Source organism: Ascaphus truei, chromosome 16 (genome assembly GCF_040206685.1).
Source record: "Ascaphus truei isolate aAscTru1 chromosome 16, aAscTru1.hap1, whole genome shotgun sequence".
Taxonomy (NCBI): domain Eukaryota; kingdom Metazoa; phylum Chordata; class Amphibia; order Anura; family Ascaphidae; genus Ascaphus; species Ascaphus truei.
The window spans coordinates 46,297,866-46,318,655 of record NC_134498.1 but is presented as its reverse complement, the minus strand read 5'-3'; positions in this window follow the sequence as shown (position 1 = coordinate 46,318,655).

Sequence of the window (20,790 nt, the reverse complement as noted above, 5' to 3'; positions counted from 1 at the left end):
CTGTGCGTGTATGTGTATACTGGTATTACCTCTCTGGGTGTGTATGTGTATACCGATATTACCTCTCTGGGCGTGTATGTGTATACCGGTATTATCTCTCTGGGCGTGTATGTGTATACCGGTATTACCTCTCTGGGCGTGTATGTGTATACCGGTATTACCTCTCTGGGCGTGTATGTGTATACCGATATAACTTCTCTGGGCGTTTATGTGTATACCGGTATTATCTCTCTGGGCGTGTATGTGTATACCGGTATTACCTATCTGGGCGTGTATGTGTATACCGGTATTACCTCTCTGGGCGTGTGTATACCGGTGTTACCTCTCTGGGCATGCATGTGTATACCGGTATTACCTCTCTGGGCATGTATGTGTATACCGGTATTACCTCTCTGGGCGTGTATGTGTATACCGATATAACTTCTCTGGGCGTGTATGTGTATACCGGTATTACCTCTCTGGGCGTGTATGTGTATACCGGTATTACCTCTCTGGGCGTGTATGTGTATACCGGTATTACCTCTCTGGGCGTGTATGTGTATACCGGTATTACCTCTCTGGGCGTGTATGTGTATACCGGTATTACCTCTCTGGGCGTGTATGTGTATACCGGTATTACCTCTCTGGGCGTGTATGTGTATACTGGTATTACCTCTCTGGGCGTGTATGGGTATAGCGGTATTACCTGTCTGGGCGTGTATGTATATACTTGTATTACCTCTCTGGGCGTGTGTATGTGTATACCGGTATTACCTCTCTGGGCATGTACGTGTATACCGGTATTACCTCTCTGGGTGTGTATATTTATACCGATATTATCTCTCTGGACATGTATGTGTATACCGGTATTACCTCTCTGGGCGTGTATGTGTATGTTGGTATTACCTCTCTGAGCGTGTATGTGTATGCCGGTATTACCCCTCTGGGCATGTATGTGTATACCGGTATTACCTCTCTGGGCGTGTATGTGTATACCGGTATTACCTCTCTGGGAGTGTATGTGTATACCGGTATTACCTCTCTGGGTGTGTATGTGTATACCGGTATTACCTCTCTGGGCGTGTATGTGTATACCGGTATTACCTCTCTGTGTGTGTGTGTGTGTATATCGGTATTACCTCTGTGGGCGTGTATGTGTATACCGGTATTACCTCTCTGGGCGTGTATGTGTATACCGGTATTACCTCTCTGGGCGTGTATGTGTATACCGGTATTACCTCTCTGTGTGTGTGTGTGTGTATATCGGTATTACCTCTCTGGGAGTGTATGTGTATACCGGTATTACCTCTCTGGGCGTGTATGTGTATACCGGTATTACCTCTCTGGGAGTGTATGTGTATACCGGTATTACCTCTCTGGGCGTGTATGTGTATACCGGTATTACCTCTCTGGGCATGTATGTGTATACCGGTATTACCTCTCTGGGCGTGTATGTGTATACCGGTATTACCTCTCTGGGCGTGTATGTGTATACCGGTATTACCTCTCTGGGCGTGTATGTGTATACCGGTATTACCTCTCTGGGCGTGTATGTGTATACCGGTATTACCTCTCTGGGCGTGTATGTGTATACCGGTATTACCTCTCTGGGAGTGTATGTGTATACCGGTATTACCTCTCTGGGCGTGTATGTGTATACCGGTATTACCTCTCTGGGCGTGTATGTGTATACCGGTATTACCTCTCTGGGAGTGTATGTGTATACCGGTATTACCTCTCTGGGCGTATATGTGTATACCGGTATTACCTCTCTGGGTGTGTATGTGTATACCGGTATTACCTTTCTGTGTGTGTGTGTGTGTATATCGGTATTACCTCTCTGGGCGTGTATGTGTATACCGGTATTACCTCTCTGGGCGTGTATGTGTATACCGGTATTACCTCTCTGGGTGTGTATGTGTATACCGGTATTACCTCTCTGGGCGTATATGTGTATACCGGTATTACCTCTCTGGGCGTGTATGTGTATACCGGTATTACCTCTCTGGGCGTGTATGTGTATACCGGTATTACCTCTCTGGGCGTGTACGTGTATACCGGTATTACCTCTCTGGGCGTTTACGTGTATATCGGTATTACCTCTCTGGGTGTGTATGTGTATACCGGTATTATCTCTCTGGGCGTGTATGTGTATACCGGTATTACCTCTCTGGGCGTGTATGTGTATACCGGTATTACCTCTCTGGGCGTTTATGTGTATACAGGTATTACCTCTCTGGGCGTGTATGTGTATACCGGTATTACCTCTCTGGGCTTGTATGTGTATACCGGTATTACCTCTCTGGGCGTGTATGTGTATACCGGTATTACCTCTCTGGGCGTGTATGTGTATACCGGTATTACCTCTCTGGGCGTGTATGTGTATACCGGTATTACCTCTCTGGGCGTGTATGTGTATACCGGTATTACCTCTCTGGGCGTGTATGTGTATACTGGTATTACCTCTCTGGGCGTGTATGGGTATACCGGTATTACCTCTCTGGGCGTGTATGTATATACTTGTATTACCTCTCTGGGCGTGTATGTGTATACCGGTATTACCTCTCTTGGCATGTACGTGTATACCGGTATTACCTCTCTGGGTGTGTATGTTTATACCGATATTATCTCTCTGGACATGTATGTGTATACCGGTATTACCTCTCTGGGCGTGTATGTGTATGTTGGTATTACCTCTCTGAGCGTGTATGTGTATGCCGGTATTACCTCTCTGGGCATGTATGTGTATACCGGTATTACCTCTCTGGGACTGTATGTGTATACCGGTATTACCTCTCTGGGAGTGTATGTGTATACCGGTATTACCTCTCTGGGCGTGTATGTGTATACCGGTATTACCTTTCTGTGTGTGTGTGTGTGTATATCGGTATTACCTCTGTTGGCGTGTATGTGTATACCGGTATTACCTCTCTGGGCGTGCATGTGTATACCGGTATTACCTCTCTGGGCGTGTATGTGTATACCGGTATTACCTCTCTGTGTGTGTGTGTGTGTATATCGGTATTACCTCTCTGGGCGTGTATGTGTATACCGGTATTAGCTCTCTGGGCGTGTATGTGTATAACGGTATTACCTCTCTGGGAGTGTATGTGTATACCGGTATTACCTCTCTGGGCGTGTATGTGTATACCGGTATTACCTCTCTGGGCATGTATGTGTATACCGGTATTACCTCTCTGGGCGTGTATGTGTATACCGGTATTACCTCTCTGGGCGTGTATGTGTATACCGGTATTACCTCTCTGGGCGTGTATGTGTATACCGGTATTACCTCTCTGGGCGTGTATGTGTATACCGGTATTACCTCTCTGGGCGTGTATGTGTATACCGGTATTACCTCTCTGGGAGTGTATGTGTATACCGGTATTACCTCTCTGGGCGTGTATGTGTATACCGGTATTACCTCTCTGGGCGTGTATGTGTATACCGGTATTACCTCTCTGGGAGTGTATGTGTATACCGGTATTACCTCTCTGGGCGTGTATGTGTATACCGGTATTACCTCTCTGGGTGTGTATGTGTATACCGGTATTACCTCTCTGTGTGTGTGTGTGTGTATATCGGTATTACCTCTCTGGGCGTGTATGTGTATACCGGTATTACCTCTCTGGGCGTGTATGTGTATACCGGTATTACCTCTCTGGGTGTGTATGTGTATACCGGTATTACCTCTCTGGGCGTATATGTGTATACCGGTATTACCTCTCTGGGCGTGTATGTGTATACCGGTATTACCTCTCTGGGCGTGTATGTGTATACCGGTATTACCTCTCTGGGCGTGTACGTGTATACCGGTATTACCTCTCTGGGCGTGTACGTGTATATCGGTATTACCTCTCTGGGCGTGTATGTGTATACCGGTATTACCTCTCTGGGCGTGTATGTGTATACCGGTATTACCTCTCTGGGAGTGTATGTGTATACCGGTATTACCTCTCTGGGCGTGTATGTGTATACCGGTATTACCTCTCTGGGCATGTATGTGTATACCGGTATTACCTCTCTGGGCGTGTATGTGTATACCGCTATTACCTCTCTGGGCGTGTATGTGTATACAGGTATTACCTCTCTGGGCGTGTATGTGTATACCGGTATTACCTCTCTGGGCGTGTATGTGTATACCGGTATTACCTCTCTGGGCGTGTATGTGTATATCGGTATTACCTCTCTGGGCGTGTATGTGTATGCCGGTATTACCTCTCTGGGCGTGTATGTGTATACCAATATAACTTCTCTGGGCGTTTATGTGTATACCGGTATTACCTCTCTGGGCGTGTATGTGTATACCGGTATTACCTATCTGGGCGTGTATGTGTATACCGGTATTACCTCTCTGGGCGTGTGTATACCGGTGTTACCTCTCTGGGCATGCATGTGTATACCGGTATTACCTCTCTGGGCATGTATGTGTATACCGGTATTACCTCTCTGGGCGTGTATGTGTATACCGATATAACTTCTCTGGGCGTGTATGTGTATACCGGTATTACCTCTCTGGGCGTGTATGTGTATACCGGTATTACCTCTCTGGGCGTGTATGTGTATACCGGTATTACCTCTCTGGGCGTGTATGTGTATACCGGTATTACCTCTCTGGGCGTGTATGTGTATACCGGTATTACCTCTCTGGGCGTGTATGTGTATACCGGTATTACCTCTCTGGGCGTGTATGTGTATACTGGTATTACCTCTCTGGGCGTGTATGGGTATACCGGTATTACCTGTCTGGGCGTGTATGTATATACTTGTATTACCTCTCTGGGCGTGTGTATGTGTATACCGGTATTACCTCTCTGGGCATGTACGTGTATACCGGTATTACCTCTCTGGGTGTGTATGTTTATACCGATATTATCTCTCTGGACATGTATGTGTATACCGGTATTACCTCTCTGGGCGTGTATGTGTATGTTGGTATTACTTCTCTGAGCGTGTATGTGTATGCCGGTATTACCTCTCTGGGCATGTATGTGTATACCGGTATTACCTCTCTGGGCGTGTATGTGTATACCAGTATTACCTCTCTGGGAGTGTATGTGTATACCGGTATTACCTCTCTGGGTGTGTATGTGTATACCGGTATTACCTCTCTGGGCGTGTATGTGTATACCGGTATTACCTCTCTGTGTGTGTGTGTGTGTATATCGGTATTACCTCTGTGGGCGTGTATGTGTATACCGGTATTACCTCTCTGGGCGTGTATGTGTATACCGGTATTACCTCTCTGGGCGTGTATGTGTATACCGGTATTACCTCTCTGTGTGTGTGTGTGTGTATATCGGTATTACCTCTCTGGGAGTGTATGTGTATACCGGTATTACCTCTCTGGGCGTGTATGTGTATACCGGTATTACCTCTCTGGGAGTGTATGTGTATACCGGTATTACCTCTCTGGGCGTGTATGTGTATACCGGTATTACCTCTCTGGGCATGTATGTGTATACCGGTATTACCTCTCTGGGCGTGTATGTGTATACCGGTATTACCTCTCTGGGCGTGTATGTGTATACCGGTATTACCTCTCTGGGCGTGTATGTGTATACCGGTATTACCTCTCTGGGCGTGTATGTGTATACCGGTATTACCTCTCTGGGCGTGTATGTGTATACCGGTATTACCTCTCTGGGAGTGTATGTGTAAACCGGTATTACCTCTCTGGGCGTGTATGTGTATACCGGTATTACCTCTCTGGGCGTGTATGTGTATACCGGTATTACCTCTCTGGGAGTGTATGTGTATACCGGTATTACCTCTCTGGGCGTGTATGTGTATACCGGTATTACCTCTCTGGGTGTGTATGTGTATACCGGTATTACCTTTCTGTGTGTGTGTGTGTGTATATCGGTATTACCTCTCTGGGCGTGTATGTGTATACCGGTATTACCTCTCTGGGCGTGTATGTGTATACCGGTATTACCTCTCTGGGTGTGTATGTGTATACCGGTATTACCTCTCTGGGCGTATATGTGTATACCGGTATTACCTCTCTGGGCGTGTATGTGTATACCGGTATTACCTCTCTGGGCGTGTATGTGTATACCGGTATTACCTCTCTGGGCGTGTACGTGTATACCGGTATTACCTCTCTGGGCGTGTACGTGTATATCGGTATTACCTCTCTGGGTGTGTATGTGTATACCGGTATTATCTCTCTGGGCGTGTATGTGTATACCGGTATTACCTCTCTGGGCGTGTATGTGTATACCGGTATTACCTCTCTGGGCGTTTATGTGTATACAGGTATTACCTCTCTGGGCGTGTATGTGTATACCGGTATTACCTCTCTGGGCTTGTATGTGTATACCGGTATTACCTCTCTGGGCGTGTATGTGTATACCGGTATTACCTCTCTGGGCGTGTATGTGTATACCGGTATTACCTCTCTGGGCGTGTATGTGTATACTGGTATTACCTCTCTGGGCGTGTATGGGTATACCGGTATTACCTCTCTGGGCGTGTATGTATATACTTGTATTACCTCTCTGGGCGTGTATGTGTATACCGGTATTACCTCTCTGGGCATGTACGTGTATACCGGTATTACCTCTCTGGGTGTGTATGTTTATACCGATATTATCTCTCTGGACATGTATGTGTATACCGGTATTACCTCTCTGGGCGTGTATGTGTATGTTGGTATTACCTCTCTGAGCGTGTATGTGTATGCCGGTATTACCTCTCTGGGCATGTATGTGTATACCGGTATTACCTCTCTGGGCGTGTATGTGTATACCGGTATTACCTCTCTGGGAGTGTATGTGTATACCGGTATTACCTCTCTGGGAGTGTATGTGTATACCGGTATTACCTCTCTGGGCGTGTATGTGTATACCGGTATTACCTCTCTGTGTGTGTGTGTGTGTATATCGGTATTACCTCTGTGGGCGTGTATGTGTATACCGGTATTACCTCTCTGGGCGTGTAAGTGTATACCGGTATTACCTCTCTGGGCGTGTATGTGTATACCGGTATTACCTCTCTGTGTGTGTGTGTGTGTATATCGGTATTACCTCTCTGGGTGTGTATGTGTATACCGGTATTACCTCTCTGGGCGTGTATGTGTATACCGGTATTACCTCTCTGGGAGTGTATGTGTATACCGGTATTACCTCTCTGGGCGTGTATGTGTATACCGGTATTACCTCTCTGGGCATGTATGTGTGATACCGGTATTACCTCTCTGGGCGTGTATGTGTATACCGGTATTACCTCTCTGGGCGTGTATGTGTATACCGGTATTACCTCTCTGGGCATGTATATGTATACCGGTATTACCTCTCTGGGCGTGTATGTGTTTACCGGTATTACCTCTCTGGGCGTGTATGTGTATACCGGTATTACCTCTCTGGGAGTGTATGTGTATACCGGTATTACCTCTCTGGGCGTGTATGTGTATACCGGTATTACCTCTCTGGGCGTGTATGTGTATACCGGTATTACCTCTCTGGTAGTGTATGTGTATACCGGTATTACCTCTCTGGGCGTGTATGTGTATACCGGTATTACCTCTCTGGGTGTGTATGTGTATACCGGTATTACCTCTCTGTGTGTGTGTGTGTGTATATCGGTATTACCTCTCTGGGCGTGTATGTGTATACCGGTATTACCTCTCTGGGCGTGTATGTGTATACCGGTATTACCTCTCTGGGTGTGTATGTGTATACCGGTATTACCTCTCTGGGCGTATATGTGTATACCGGTATTACCTCTCTGGGCGTGTATGTGTATACCGGTATTACCTCTCTGGGCGTGTATGTGTATACCGGTATTACCTCTCTGGGCGTGTACGTGTATACCGGTATTACCTCTCTGGGCATGTACGTGTATATCGGTATTACCTCTCTGGGCGTGTATGTGTATACCGGTATTACCTCTCTGGGCGTGTATGTGTATACCGGTATTACCTCTCTGGGAGTGTATGTGTATACCGGTATTACCTCTCTGGGCGTGTATGTGTATACCGGTATTACCTCTCTGGGCATGTATGTGTATACCGGTATTACCTCTCTGGGCGTGTATGTGTATACCGCTATTACCTCTCTGGGCGTGTATGTGTATACCGGTATTACCTCTCTGGGCGTGTATGTGTATACCGGTATTACCTCTCTGGGCGTGTATGTGTATACCGGTATTACCTCTCTGGGCGTGTATGTTTATACCGGTATTACCTCTCTGGGCGTGTATGTGTATATCGGTATTACCTCTCTGGGCGTGTATGTGTATGCCGGTATTACCTCTCTGGGCGTGTATGTGTATACCGGTATTACCTCTCTGGGTGTGTATGTGTATACCGGTATTATCTCTCTGGGCGTGTATGTGTATACCGGTATTACCTCTCTGGGCGTGTATGTGTATACCGGTATTACCTCTCTGGGCGTTTATGTGTATACAGGTATTATCTCTCTGGGCGTGTATGTGTATACCGGTATTACCTCTCTGGGCGTGTATGTGTATACCGGTATTACCTCTCTGGGCGTGTATGTGTATACCGGTATTACCTCTCTGTGTCTGTGTGTGTATACCGGTATTACCTCTCTGGGCGTGTATGTGTATACCGGTATTACCTCTCTGGGCGTGTATGTGTATACCGGTATTACCTCTCTGGGCGTGTATGTGTATACCGGTATTACCTCTCTGGGCGTGTATGTGTATACCGGTATTACCTCTCTGGGCGTGTACGTGTATACCGGTATTACCTCTCTGGGCGTGTATGTGTATACCGGTATTACCTCTCTGGGCGTGTATGTGTATACCGGTATTACCTCTCTGGGTGCGTGTATGTGTATACCAGTATTACCTCTCTGGGCGTGTGTGTGTATACTGGTATTACCTCTCTGGGCATGTATGTGTATACCGGTATTACCTCTGGGCGTGTATGTGTATACCGGTATTACCCCTCTGGGCGTGTATGTGTATACCGGTATTACCTCTCTGGGCGTGTATGTGTATACCGGTATTATCTCTCTGGGTGTGTATGTGTATACCGGTATTACCTCTCTGGGCGTGTATGTGTATACTGGTATTACCTCTCTGGACGTGTATGTGTATACCGGTATTACCTCTCTGGGCGTGTATGTGTATACCGGTATTACCTCTCTGTGTGTGTGTGTGTGTATATCGGTATTACCTCTGTGGGCGTGTATGTGTATACCGGTATTACCTCTCTGGGCGTGTATGTGTATACCGGTATTACCTCTCTGGGCGTGTATGTGTATACCGGTATTACCTCTCTGTGTGTGTGTGTGTGTATATCGGTATTACCTCTCTGGGTGTGTATGTGTATACCGGTATTACCTCTCTGGGCGTGTATGTGTATACCGGTATTACCTCTCTGGGAGTGTATGTGTATACCGGTATTACCTCTCTGGGCGTGTATGTGTATACCGGTATTACCTCTCTGGGCATGTATGTGTGATACCGGTATTACCTCTCTGGGCGTGTATGTGTATACCGGTATTACCTCTCTGGGCGTGTATGTGTATACCGGTATTACCTCTCTGGGCATGTATATGTATACCGGTATTACCTCTCTGGGCGTGTATGTGTTTACCGGTATTACCTCTCTGGGCGTGTATGTGTATACCGGTATTACCTCTCTGGGAGTGTATGTGTATACCGGTATTACCTCTCTGGGCGTGTATGTGTATACCGGTATTACCTCTCTGGGCGTGTATGTGTATACCGGTATTACCTCTCTGGTAGTGTATGTGTATACCGGTATTACCTCTCTGGGCGTGTATGTGTATACCGGTATTACCTCTCTGGGTGTGTATGTGTATACCGGTATTACCTCTCTGTGTGTGTGTGTGTGTATATCGGTATTACCTCTCTGGGCGTGTATGTGTATACCGGTATTACCTCTCTGGGCGTGTATGTGTATACCGGTATTACCTCTCTGGGTGTGTATGTGTATACCGGTATTACCTCTCTGGGCGTATATGTGTATACCGGTATTACCTCTCTGGGCATGTATGTGTATACCGGTATTACCTCTCTGGGCGTGTATGTGTATACCGGTATTACCTCTCTGGGCGTGTACGTGTATACCGGTATTACCTCTCTGGGCATGTACGTGTATATCGGTATTACCTCTCTGGGCGTGTATGTGTATACCGGTATTACCTCTCTGGGCGTGTATGTGTATACCGGTATTACCTCTCTGGGAGTGTATGTGTATACCGGTATTACCTCTCTGGGCGTGTATGTGTATACCGGTATTACCTCTCTGGGCATGTATGTGTATACCGGTATTACCTCTCTGGGCGTGTATGTGTATACCGCTATTACCTCTCTGGGCGTGTATGTGTATACCGGTATTACCTCTCTGGGCGTGTATGTGTATACCGGTATTACCTCTCTGGGCGTGTATGTGTATACCGGTATTACCTCTCTGGGCGTGTATGTGTATACCGGTATTACCTCTCTGGGCGTGTATGTGTATATCGGTATTACCTCTCTGGGCGTGTATGTGTATGCCGGTATTACCTCTCTGGGCGTGTATGTGTATACCGGTATTACCTCTCTGGGTGTGTATGTGTATACCGGTATTATCTCTCTGGGCGTGTATGTGTATACCGGTATTACCTCTCTGGGCGTGTATGTGTATACCGGTATTACCTCTCTGGGCGTTTATGTGTATACAGGTATTATCTCTCTGGGCGTGTATGTGTATACCGGTATTACCTCTCTGGGCGTGTATGTGTATACCGGTATTACCTCTCTGGGCGTGTATGTGTATACCGGTATTACCTCTCTGTGTCTGTGTGTGTATACCGGTATTACCTCTCTGGGCGTGTATGTGTATACCGGTATTACCTCTCTGGGCGTGTATGTGTATACCGGTATTACCTCTCTGGGCGTGTATGTGTATACCGGTATTACCTCTCTGGGCGTGTATGTGTATACCGGTATTACCTCTCTGGGCGTGTACGTGTATACCGGTATTACCTCTCTGGGCGTGTATGTGTATACCGGTATTACCTCTCTGGGCGTGTATGTGTATACCGGTATTACCTCTCTGGGTGCGTGTATGTGTATACCAGTATTACCTCTCTGGGCGTGTGTGTGTATACTGGTATTACCTCTCTGGGCATGTATGTGTATACCGGTATTACCTCTGGGCGTGTATGTGTATACCGGTATTACCCCTCTGGGCGTGTATGTGTATACCGGTATTACCTCTCTGGGCGTGTATGTGTATACCGGTATTATCTCTCTGGGTGTGTATGTGTATACCGGTATTACCTCTCTGGGCGTGTATGTGTATACTGGTATTACCTCTCTGGACGTGTATGTGTATACCGGTATTACCTCTCTGGGCGTGTATGTGTATACCGGTATTACCTCTCTGGGCGTGTATGTGTATACCGGTATTACCTCTCTGGGCGTGTATGTGTATACCGGTATTACCTCTCTGGGCGTGTATGTGTATACCGGTATTACCTCTCTGGGCGTGTATGTGTATACCGGTATTACCTCTCTGGGCGTGTATGTGTATACCGGTATTATCTCTCTGGGCGTGTATGTGTATACCGGTATTACCTCTCTGGGCGTGTATGTGTATACCGGTATTACCTCTCTGGGCGGGTATGTGTATACCGGTATTACCTCTCTGGGCGTGTATGTGTATAACGGTATTACCTCTCTGGGCGTGTATGTGTAAACCGGTATTACCTCTCTGGGCGTGTATGTGTATACCAGTATTACCTCTCTGGGCGTGTATGTGTATACCGGTATTACCTCTCTGGGGGTGTATGTGTATACCGGTATTACCTCTCTGGGCGTGTACGTGTATACCGGTATTACCTCTCTGGGCGTGTACGTGTATACCGGTATTACCTCTCTGGGTATGTATGTGTATACCGGTATTACCTCTCTGGGCGTGTATGTGTATATCGGTATTACCTCTCTGGGCGTGTATGTGTATAGTGGTATTACCTCTCTGTACGTGTATGTGTATACCGGTATTACCTCTCTGGGCGTGTATGTGTATACCGGTATTACCTCTCTGGGCGTGTATGTGTATACCGGTATTACCACTCTGGACGTGTATGTGTATACTGGTATTACCTCTCTGGGCGTGTGTGTGTATACCGGTATTACCTCTCTGGGCGTGTAGGTGTATACCGGTATTACCTCTCTGGGCGTGTATGTGTATACCGGTATTACCTCTCTGGGCGTGTATGTGTATACCGGTATTACCTCTCTGGGCGTGTATGTGTATACCGGTATTACCACTCTGGGCGTGTATGTGTATACCGGTATTACCTCTCTGGGCGTGTGTGTGTATACCGGTATTACCTCTCTGGGTGTGTATGTGTATACCGGTATTACCTCTCTGGGCGTGTATGTGTATAACGGTATTACCTCTCTGGGCGTGTATGTGTATACCGGTATTACCTCTCTGGGCGTGTATGTGTATACCAGTATTACCTCTCTGGGCGTGTATGTGTATACCGGTATTACCTCTCTGGGGGTGTATGTGTATACCGGTATTACCTCTCTGGGCGTGTACGTGTATACCGGTATTACCTCTGTGGGCGTGTACGTGTATACCGGTATTACCTCTCTGGGTATGTATGTGTATACCGGTATTACCTCTCTGGGCGTGTATGTGTATATCGGTATTACCTCTCTGGGCGTGTATGTGTATAGTGGTATTACCTCTCTGTACGTGTATGTGTATACCGGTATTACCTCTCTGGGCGTGTATGTGTATACCGGTATTACCTCTCTGGGCGTGTATGTGTATACCGGTATTACCTCTCTGGGCGTGTATGTGTATACCGGTATTACCTCTCTGGGCGGGTATGTGTATACCGGTATTACCTCTCTGGGCGTGTATGTGTATAACGGTATTACCTCTCTGGGCGTGTATGTGTATACCGGTATTACCTCTCTGGGCGTGTATGTGTATACCAGTATTACCTCTCTGGGCGTGTATGTGTATACCGGTATTACCTCTCTGGGGGTGTATGTGTATACCGGTATTACCTCTCTGGGCGTGTACGTGTATACCGGTATTACCTCTCTGGGCGTGTACGTGTATACCGGTATTACCTCTCTGGGTATGTATGTGTATACCGGTATTACCTCTCTGGGCGTGTATGTGTATATCGGTATTACCTCTCTGGGCGTGTATGTGTATAGTGGTATTACCTCTCTGTACGTGTATGTGTATACCGGTATTACCTCTCTGGGCGTGTATGTGTATACCGGTATTACCTCTCTGGGCGTGTATGTGTATACCGGTATTACCACTCTGGACGTGTATGTGTATACTGGTATTACCTCTCTGGGCGTGTGTGTGTATACCGGTATTACCTCTCTGGGCGTGTAGGTGTATACCGGTATTACCTCTCTGGGCGTGTATGTGTATACCGGTATTACCTCTCTGGGCGTGTATGTGTATACCGGTATTACCTCTCTGGGCGTGTATGTGTATACCGGTATTACCACTCTGGGCGTGTATGTGTATACCGGTATTACCTCTCTGGGCGTGTGTGTGTATACCGGTATTACCTCTCTGGGTGTGTATGTGTATACCGGTATTACCTCTCTGGGCGTGTATGTGTATAACGGTATTACCTCTCTGGGCGTGTATGTGTATACCGGTATTACCTCTCTGGGCGTGTATGTGTATACCAGTATTACCTCTCTGGGCGTGTATGTGTATACCGGTATTACCTCTCTGGGGGTGTATGTGTATACCGGTATTACCTCTCTGGGCGTGTACGTGTATACCGGTATTACCTCTGTGGGCGTGTACGTGTATACCGGTATTACCTCTCTGGGTATGTATGTGTATACCGGTATTACCTCTCTGGGCGTGTATGTGTATATCGGTATTACCTCTCTGGGCGTGTATGTGTATAGTGGTATTACCTCTCTGTACGTGTATGTGTATACCGGTATTACCTCTCTGGGCGTGTATGTGTATACCGGTATTACCTCTCTGGGCGTGTATGTGTATACCGGTATTACCTCTCTGGGCGTGTATGTGTATACCGGTATTACCACTCTGGACGTGTATGTGTATACTGGTATTACCTCTCTGGGCGTGTGTGTGTATACCGGTATTACCTCTCTGGGCGTGTAGGTGTATACCGGTATTACCTCTCTGGGCGTGTATGTGTATACCGGTATTACCTCTCTGGGCGTGTATGTGTATACCGGTATTACCTCTCTGGGCGTGTATGTGTATACCGGTATTACCACTCTGGGCGTGTATGTGTATACCGGTATTACCTCTCTGGGCGTGTGTGTGTATACCGGTATTACCTCTCTGGGTGTGTATGTGTATACCGGTATTACCTCTCGGGGCGTGTATGTGTATACCAGTATTACCTCTCTGGGCGTGTATGTGTATACCGGTATTACCTCTGGGCGTGTATGTGTATACCGGTATTACCTCTCTGGGTGTGTGTGTGTATAACGGTATTACCTCTCTGGGTGTGTATGTGTATACCGGTATTACCTCTCTGGGCATGTATGTGTATACCGGTATTACCTCTCTGGGTGTGTATGTGTATACCGGTATTACCTCTCTGGGCGTGTATGTGTATACCGGTATTACCTCTCTGGGCGTGTATGTGTATACCGGTATTACCTCTCTGGGCGTGTATGTGTATACCGGTATTACCTCTCTGGGCGTGTATGTGTATACCGGTATTACCTCTCTGGGCGTGTATGTGTATACCGGTATTACCTCTTTGGGCATGTATGTGTATACCGGTATTACCTCTCTGGGCGTGTATGTGTATACCGGTATTACCTATCTGGGCGTGTATGTGTATACCGGTATTACCTCTCTGGGTGTGTATGTGACCGGTATTACCTCTCTGGGTGTATGTGTATACCGGTATTACCTCTCTGGGCGTGTATGTGACCGGTATTACCTCTCTGGGTGTATGTGTATACCGGTATTACCTCTCTGGGCGTGTATGTGACCGGTATTACCTCTCTGGGTGTATGTGTATACCGGTATTACCTCTCTGGGCGTGTATGTGTATACCGGTATTACCTCTCTGGGTGTGTATGTGTATACCGGTATTACCTCTCTGGGCGTGTATGTGTATACCGGTATTACCTCTCTGGGTGTGTATGTGTATACCGGTATTACCTCTCTGGGCGTGTGTGTATATACCGGTATTACCTCTCTGGGCGTGTATGTGTATACCGGTATTACCTCTCTGGGCGTGTATGTGTATACCGGTATAACCTCTCTGGGCGTGTATGTGTATACCGGTATTACCTCTCTGGGCGTGTATGTGTATACCGGAATTACCTCCCTGGGCGTGTATGTGTATACCGGTATTACCTCTCTGGGTGTATGTGTATACCGGTATTACCTCTCTGGACATAGTGACCTGACCGGCTTGGGGGGGCCGCGGGCTTTCCCCGAGCAGAGAGAGCAGGGCTTGTGTTAGGGGGCTTTGCAGCTTCCTCCATTCTGATTGGCTGCATTACCCAGCAGCAGCTAATCAGGAGGAGGTGTCAGGAGGAGAGTGGGGCCAAGGAGAGGAGGAAACAGCATGGAATGGAGAGAGGAGAGAGGTGTGTGTGTCGAGCTCGTCGCAATTTTCACAATTGTGTCCAGTATTTTTGGAGAAGCCGCCTAGCAACCCTAAGTACTAACATTACACGAGTTAGACTCCGCCAGTCATTGAGGGGGAAGGGAATTGCCGATTTAACCCTTTCAGCACCAGATGGTCGTCCCAACTCTGTGGCCGTGGTGCCCTTCAGCACTTCATGATCACGTGACCGCTCTTCGAAGAGGAGTTGTCATAAAGCGGTGGTACTTTTTTTTGAACAGGGTGCTAGGCTCCAGTCCTTAAGCCCCCCCCCCCGCACCCCCTAAACAGGTCAGACGTTCAGGATTTCACTGCTTCAGCACAGGTGGTGCAATCAGTCCCCGCTTCAGCACAGGTGGCTCAATCAGTACCCTGCTTCAGCACAGGTGGCTCAATCAGCGCCTCCTGTGCTGAAGCTGGGATATCCTGTAAACCTGACCGGATTGGGTAGGGGCTTGAGGCCTGCAGTTGAGCAGCCTTGATGTAGGGCACAGAGGGGGTTAATGACAGGAAATGTATTTAAGTGCAGCAGACGATACATATGTTTTCATCAGGCAGAATGTGCCGCTGAAATGTGCATGCAGATCACTGTCATCATTATCTTATCTCACATAATGAAAAGTTTACACAAAAAGTCAAGGTTTTTGATGAATGTCACTTTTGAAAACCAATTAACTGGGCTGAAAGGAAGACACCATTTCCCATTGTCTAATTGCTTTGTAGCACCTTGCAGCTAATACATTTGTCACATTGAATTATTAATGAAAAAAAAAACGAATATTTGACTTGCTGCTTTGAATAGAAAATAGTTCATTATCAGTTGGCATTGTTCCCTCTGAATAATGTGCCTGGCGCTATAAGAGTTACAAAAAGCTGAATATAATGCTGTTTAAAAAAACTCCTTGAGAAATTTTTAAATTAAAACTAGGGGCCTCATGCAGAGAGCAGCGCTAACAGGGAAAGCGGCATGTTTTGGCGAATTCTGCCTTGAGAAAGGCAGATAATGGCAAGTTTTTAAAAAAGCGCCATTTTTTTTTTCTTGAAACTCGCCGCGCGGCTGGAGAGATCCTAATCTCTCCAGTGTTTAAAACGGCCGTATGCAGAGAGCCGCGAACGCCATCTAGTGGCTGTTCGCGCCAAAAATATGGCGTGATTTTCAACATTTTTCCTCTCCACCATGAAGCTGGCGCTCGGCGGCTGGTGGAGGAAAAAAAAAAAATCGATTTCTTTCCCACTAGTTTCAACAGCGCTCATAGCGCTGGTTGAAACTCTCCATATGCAGAAAGGATTGTAAATGCAGTTTTATGCCCTTTCTGCATATGGAGAAAAAAACTCTCCAATAAAGGTAAATTTTATTCCCCTCTCCAATTCTAAATAGCGCTGCTCTCTGCATGAGGCCCTAGGTGTGTTCCCATTGTAACGTTTCACTTGGATTTCTTTGCAATGTACAGGAGAGTTGCCTACCTAGCTCTTAGTCTGTCTTCTTCCTCCTATCACAGGGGTGAGAAACTCCAGTCCTCAAGGGCCACCAACAGGTCAGGTTTTCTGAATATCCCAGCTTCAGCACAAGTTGCTCAGTCTGTCCCTGCTTCAGCACAGGTGGCTCAATCAGTGGCTCGGTCTTTCACTGAGCCACCTGTGCTGAAGTTGGGATATTCATAAACCTTAGTTCATCCTAACCTGAAAACCTGACCTGTTGGTGGCCTTTGAGGACTGGAGCTGCCCACTCCAGTGCCATCCTCACCAGCCTTCTGGTCAATAACATAAACAGACAAAATATCCCCATGTGTTCTGACCAGTATACATTTGGACATAGGACATTCCCTCCAATTCAGCACAGTCCTGCTAAATCCGGCACTATTGGCAACCCAAGTAGTTTTATTATTGAGTCACATGGTTGTCATTATTTCTTGTACAATACCATTAAATTCAACACTGTTGGTACATGTGTTATGGGGGAATTATGACAGTCGATATGTAGTTAATAGGGATGGGCGATTCAGCCCAAATCCGTTTCCCGGATTATCTCGCATTCCTCCCCACTCCCCCCCCCCAAAAAAAATCAGTTTTGTGATGTAAAATCCGCAGATGGATTTGGTCGGTTTTAATCCGCGCGGATTCATCAACAACCGCCATTGGATACAACGCGTGGACGGATTTATAGAATCCAATCCGCGGATTCAGCAATTCCGTTGGCGGATCCTTAAGAATCCACAAACGGGCTGCTGAGTTTGCGGATTGGATGCTACAAATTCCGTCCCCGGGTTTTGGAATCCGCGGAGTGTATGGGTAATAATAATAAAAAATCCGCAAAAACACAAATCGTCCTTTTTGAGATTGATCCGCTGAAATCCACAGACCAAAGGAACCGGCCGATCCGCTCCAAATTTGGGTCCAAATTCACCCAAAAAATGTGTTCATCACTAGCAGATAATGAAATCAAATATCACTATTTCTGGCATCAATCAATAACTGAAATAACATTTATAAAGTATTTTAGAGTTCCACCAGAAATCTGCCATTTTAATTCTGATACAGAACAGTTTGGGAACTCTTTGAGTTACAATATAGTTCATTTCTCTCCAGCAATGCAGGAGTTATTTATGATTATGCGGCCAAACACTGTGTCACTATATGATTAATTACTGAACACAATAAAACATGACTCTGCAGAACGCCATTTATGAGAATAGATTTACTGTATATCACAGAGATTGGCAGTGATGATGCTGCCGCTTGCCTACAGTAACATGTAATAAAAATAATGAGAAAAAAATGCCTTAAATCAAACATGAATATGCGGTAACCTTTCAACTCTCGCAGTGCAAACAGTGTTGACATCAGTGAACGTTCATACATTATTCCCTCAGCCATGTTTTTCTTAAAAGAAAATCCTGCTAGAATAAAAACATTGGACCAGGTGTGAACAACGCCAGTCCTCAAGGGCCACCAACAGGTCCGGTTTTCAGGATACCCCTGCTTCAGCACTGATTGATCAATCAGTGATTGAGCCACCTGTGCTGAAGCATACCACTGAGCCACTGATTCAGCCACCTGTGCTGAAGCAGGGATATCTTTACAACTTGATGTGTTGGGGTCTTGAGGACTGGAGTTGAGAACCCCCTGCTTCAAGCCTTACCAGCCTTCCAATGCACACATTACAATGACACATGCACTATGCACAATGCACAATGCACACATTACAATGACACATGCACTATGCACAATGCACACATTACAATGACACATGCACTATGCACAATGCACACATTACAATGACACATGCACTATGCACAGTGCACACATTACAATGGTCACCTTACACACTTCAAGCTGTTCCAGTAACCACAAGATCCCACAGTACTTCAAATGTAATATTTGTCTTGGAAAATCTGCAAAGTCCATTATTTTCTTCTTCTTTGTGTTAGGACGGGCTTTCCATACTATTATGGTGCCTTATTTGGTGTAAATCAGGACTGGGCAACTCCAGTCCTCAAGGGCCACCAACAGGTCAGGTTTTAAGATTATCCCTGCTTCAGCACAGGTGGCTCACTCTCAATCGACTGAGCCACTGATTGAGCCACCTGTGCTGAAGCAGGGATATCCTGAGAAACCTGACCTGTTGGTGGCCCTTGAGGACTGAAGATGGCCGCCCCTGCCCGTGTGGAACCATTATCAGAATCCTGAAGGCTGTGATTTAATCTCATACAAATAGGTATTTTACATGTTTTGCTACAATTTGCTGTATAGTTGGGCAGTTGTAAGAAATGAGGGGTTTGATTCTCTATATGTTTCTAAATGTGCTACCTATTGTCTGACTACAGTTAGAGTTTGTGTAGAAAATATATATATATATATATATATATATATTTTTTTAATTACCAAAGTAACCAAAGCAGGCTGACCTTGCTGCTCATACTGTTTGTTTCGGGAATCCAATTATATTGTTGTGTTGTTTACAAAATGTGGTTGTATCCAAGCAGGATTGTTCCATTAAAATACAGTGCCAAGAAATGGAATCTTTGCCTTGACGAGCTTGCAATCCCTTTCCAATTGTAGCATCTTTGTGAAAATCCTATTTCTTGATTCAGACCCGTTTTAGACTGTGTTTCAGCAATAAACAAGTCCGTTGTCACTGCAACCCTGCATTTCAACAATGCAAATGACATATGTAAACATCTTATTGCCATTGTAAGGCAATACGATCCCAGTGACTAATGGATGGCTTTGGTCGTTTGAAAGAATTGTTTTTGCCTTGTCCAAAGTACAGGGCTGTAATGATTCTACTCATTTACAGGTGAGAGGTAATGCAAAAAAAAAGGCATTATAACTAAATGTTTTATGAAGTAAAGCTTCTGTTTCAAAAGAATGCAATTTCTCTGAAATATGTTCAAAGGCGTAATAGCGCTGGTCTAAGTCTGCTTTCAGAAATGCAACCTCACAAGTTGAGTGCTCGTTCATCTTGTGTTTTCTGGATATTATTTCATAGGAGGTGATCTGTGATGAAGGAACATTTGTGGAATCTATCACAGCCCGGTCCTAACTTAAACCTGGACGTGGCGGGGCTGAGCGTGGCAGGCCAGGCATCATCATTACAGAACTTCAGTTAGAGGGAAGGAAGCAGGGCAATGAGATTTGTGCTATAGGAAATCCATAGCATTCACTGGCTAAGGCCTCGGGCATGGTGCCGCAGACCGTGAGGACGCTGAGCGAACAGACTGCTTAACGCAGTGTTCGCGTCCATGCGGCGTGCAGCGCGTGCGTGTGGAAGTGGGAGGGGGCACGCGTTGTGCAAGAAATCAGTTCAAGCTGATTTCTTGGCGCGACAGGCCTGTCACGTGAGCGGTTCGCCCAATAAGGGCAAACCCGCTCCGTGATGCCCCCTCGGCACGCCCCCAGGCACGATCTGTGGTCTTCCTCTGCGCGTCCAGAGAAGAGCAGGAGATCTCGACAGGGGGGAGGGTGGCGGGGGAACGGCCATGACATCTCCCGGCTGGTTCGCCCTCGTTGGCTGAACCCCCGCCATGACATAGCCAGCACTCGGCCGCCGCGCCAAAAGACACATTTCTTGTCTTTTGGCCATGGTGGTCGCGCATCGCGCTTTCTGCAGGCGCGCGCAGGCAGTGACTGGGGCCGGCCCCATAGGGGGCCGTATCTTGTTCGCGTTGCAGCAGTGGGGACGGGGACGTACGCAGCTTTTTCAGCGCAGCCTGGGTTA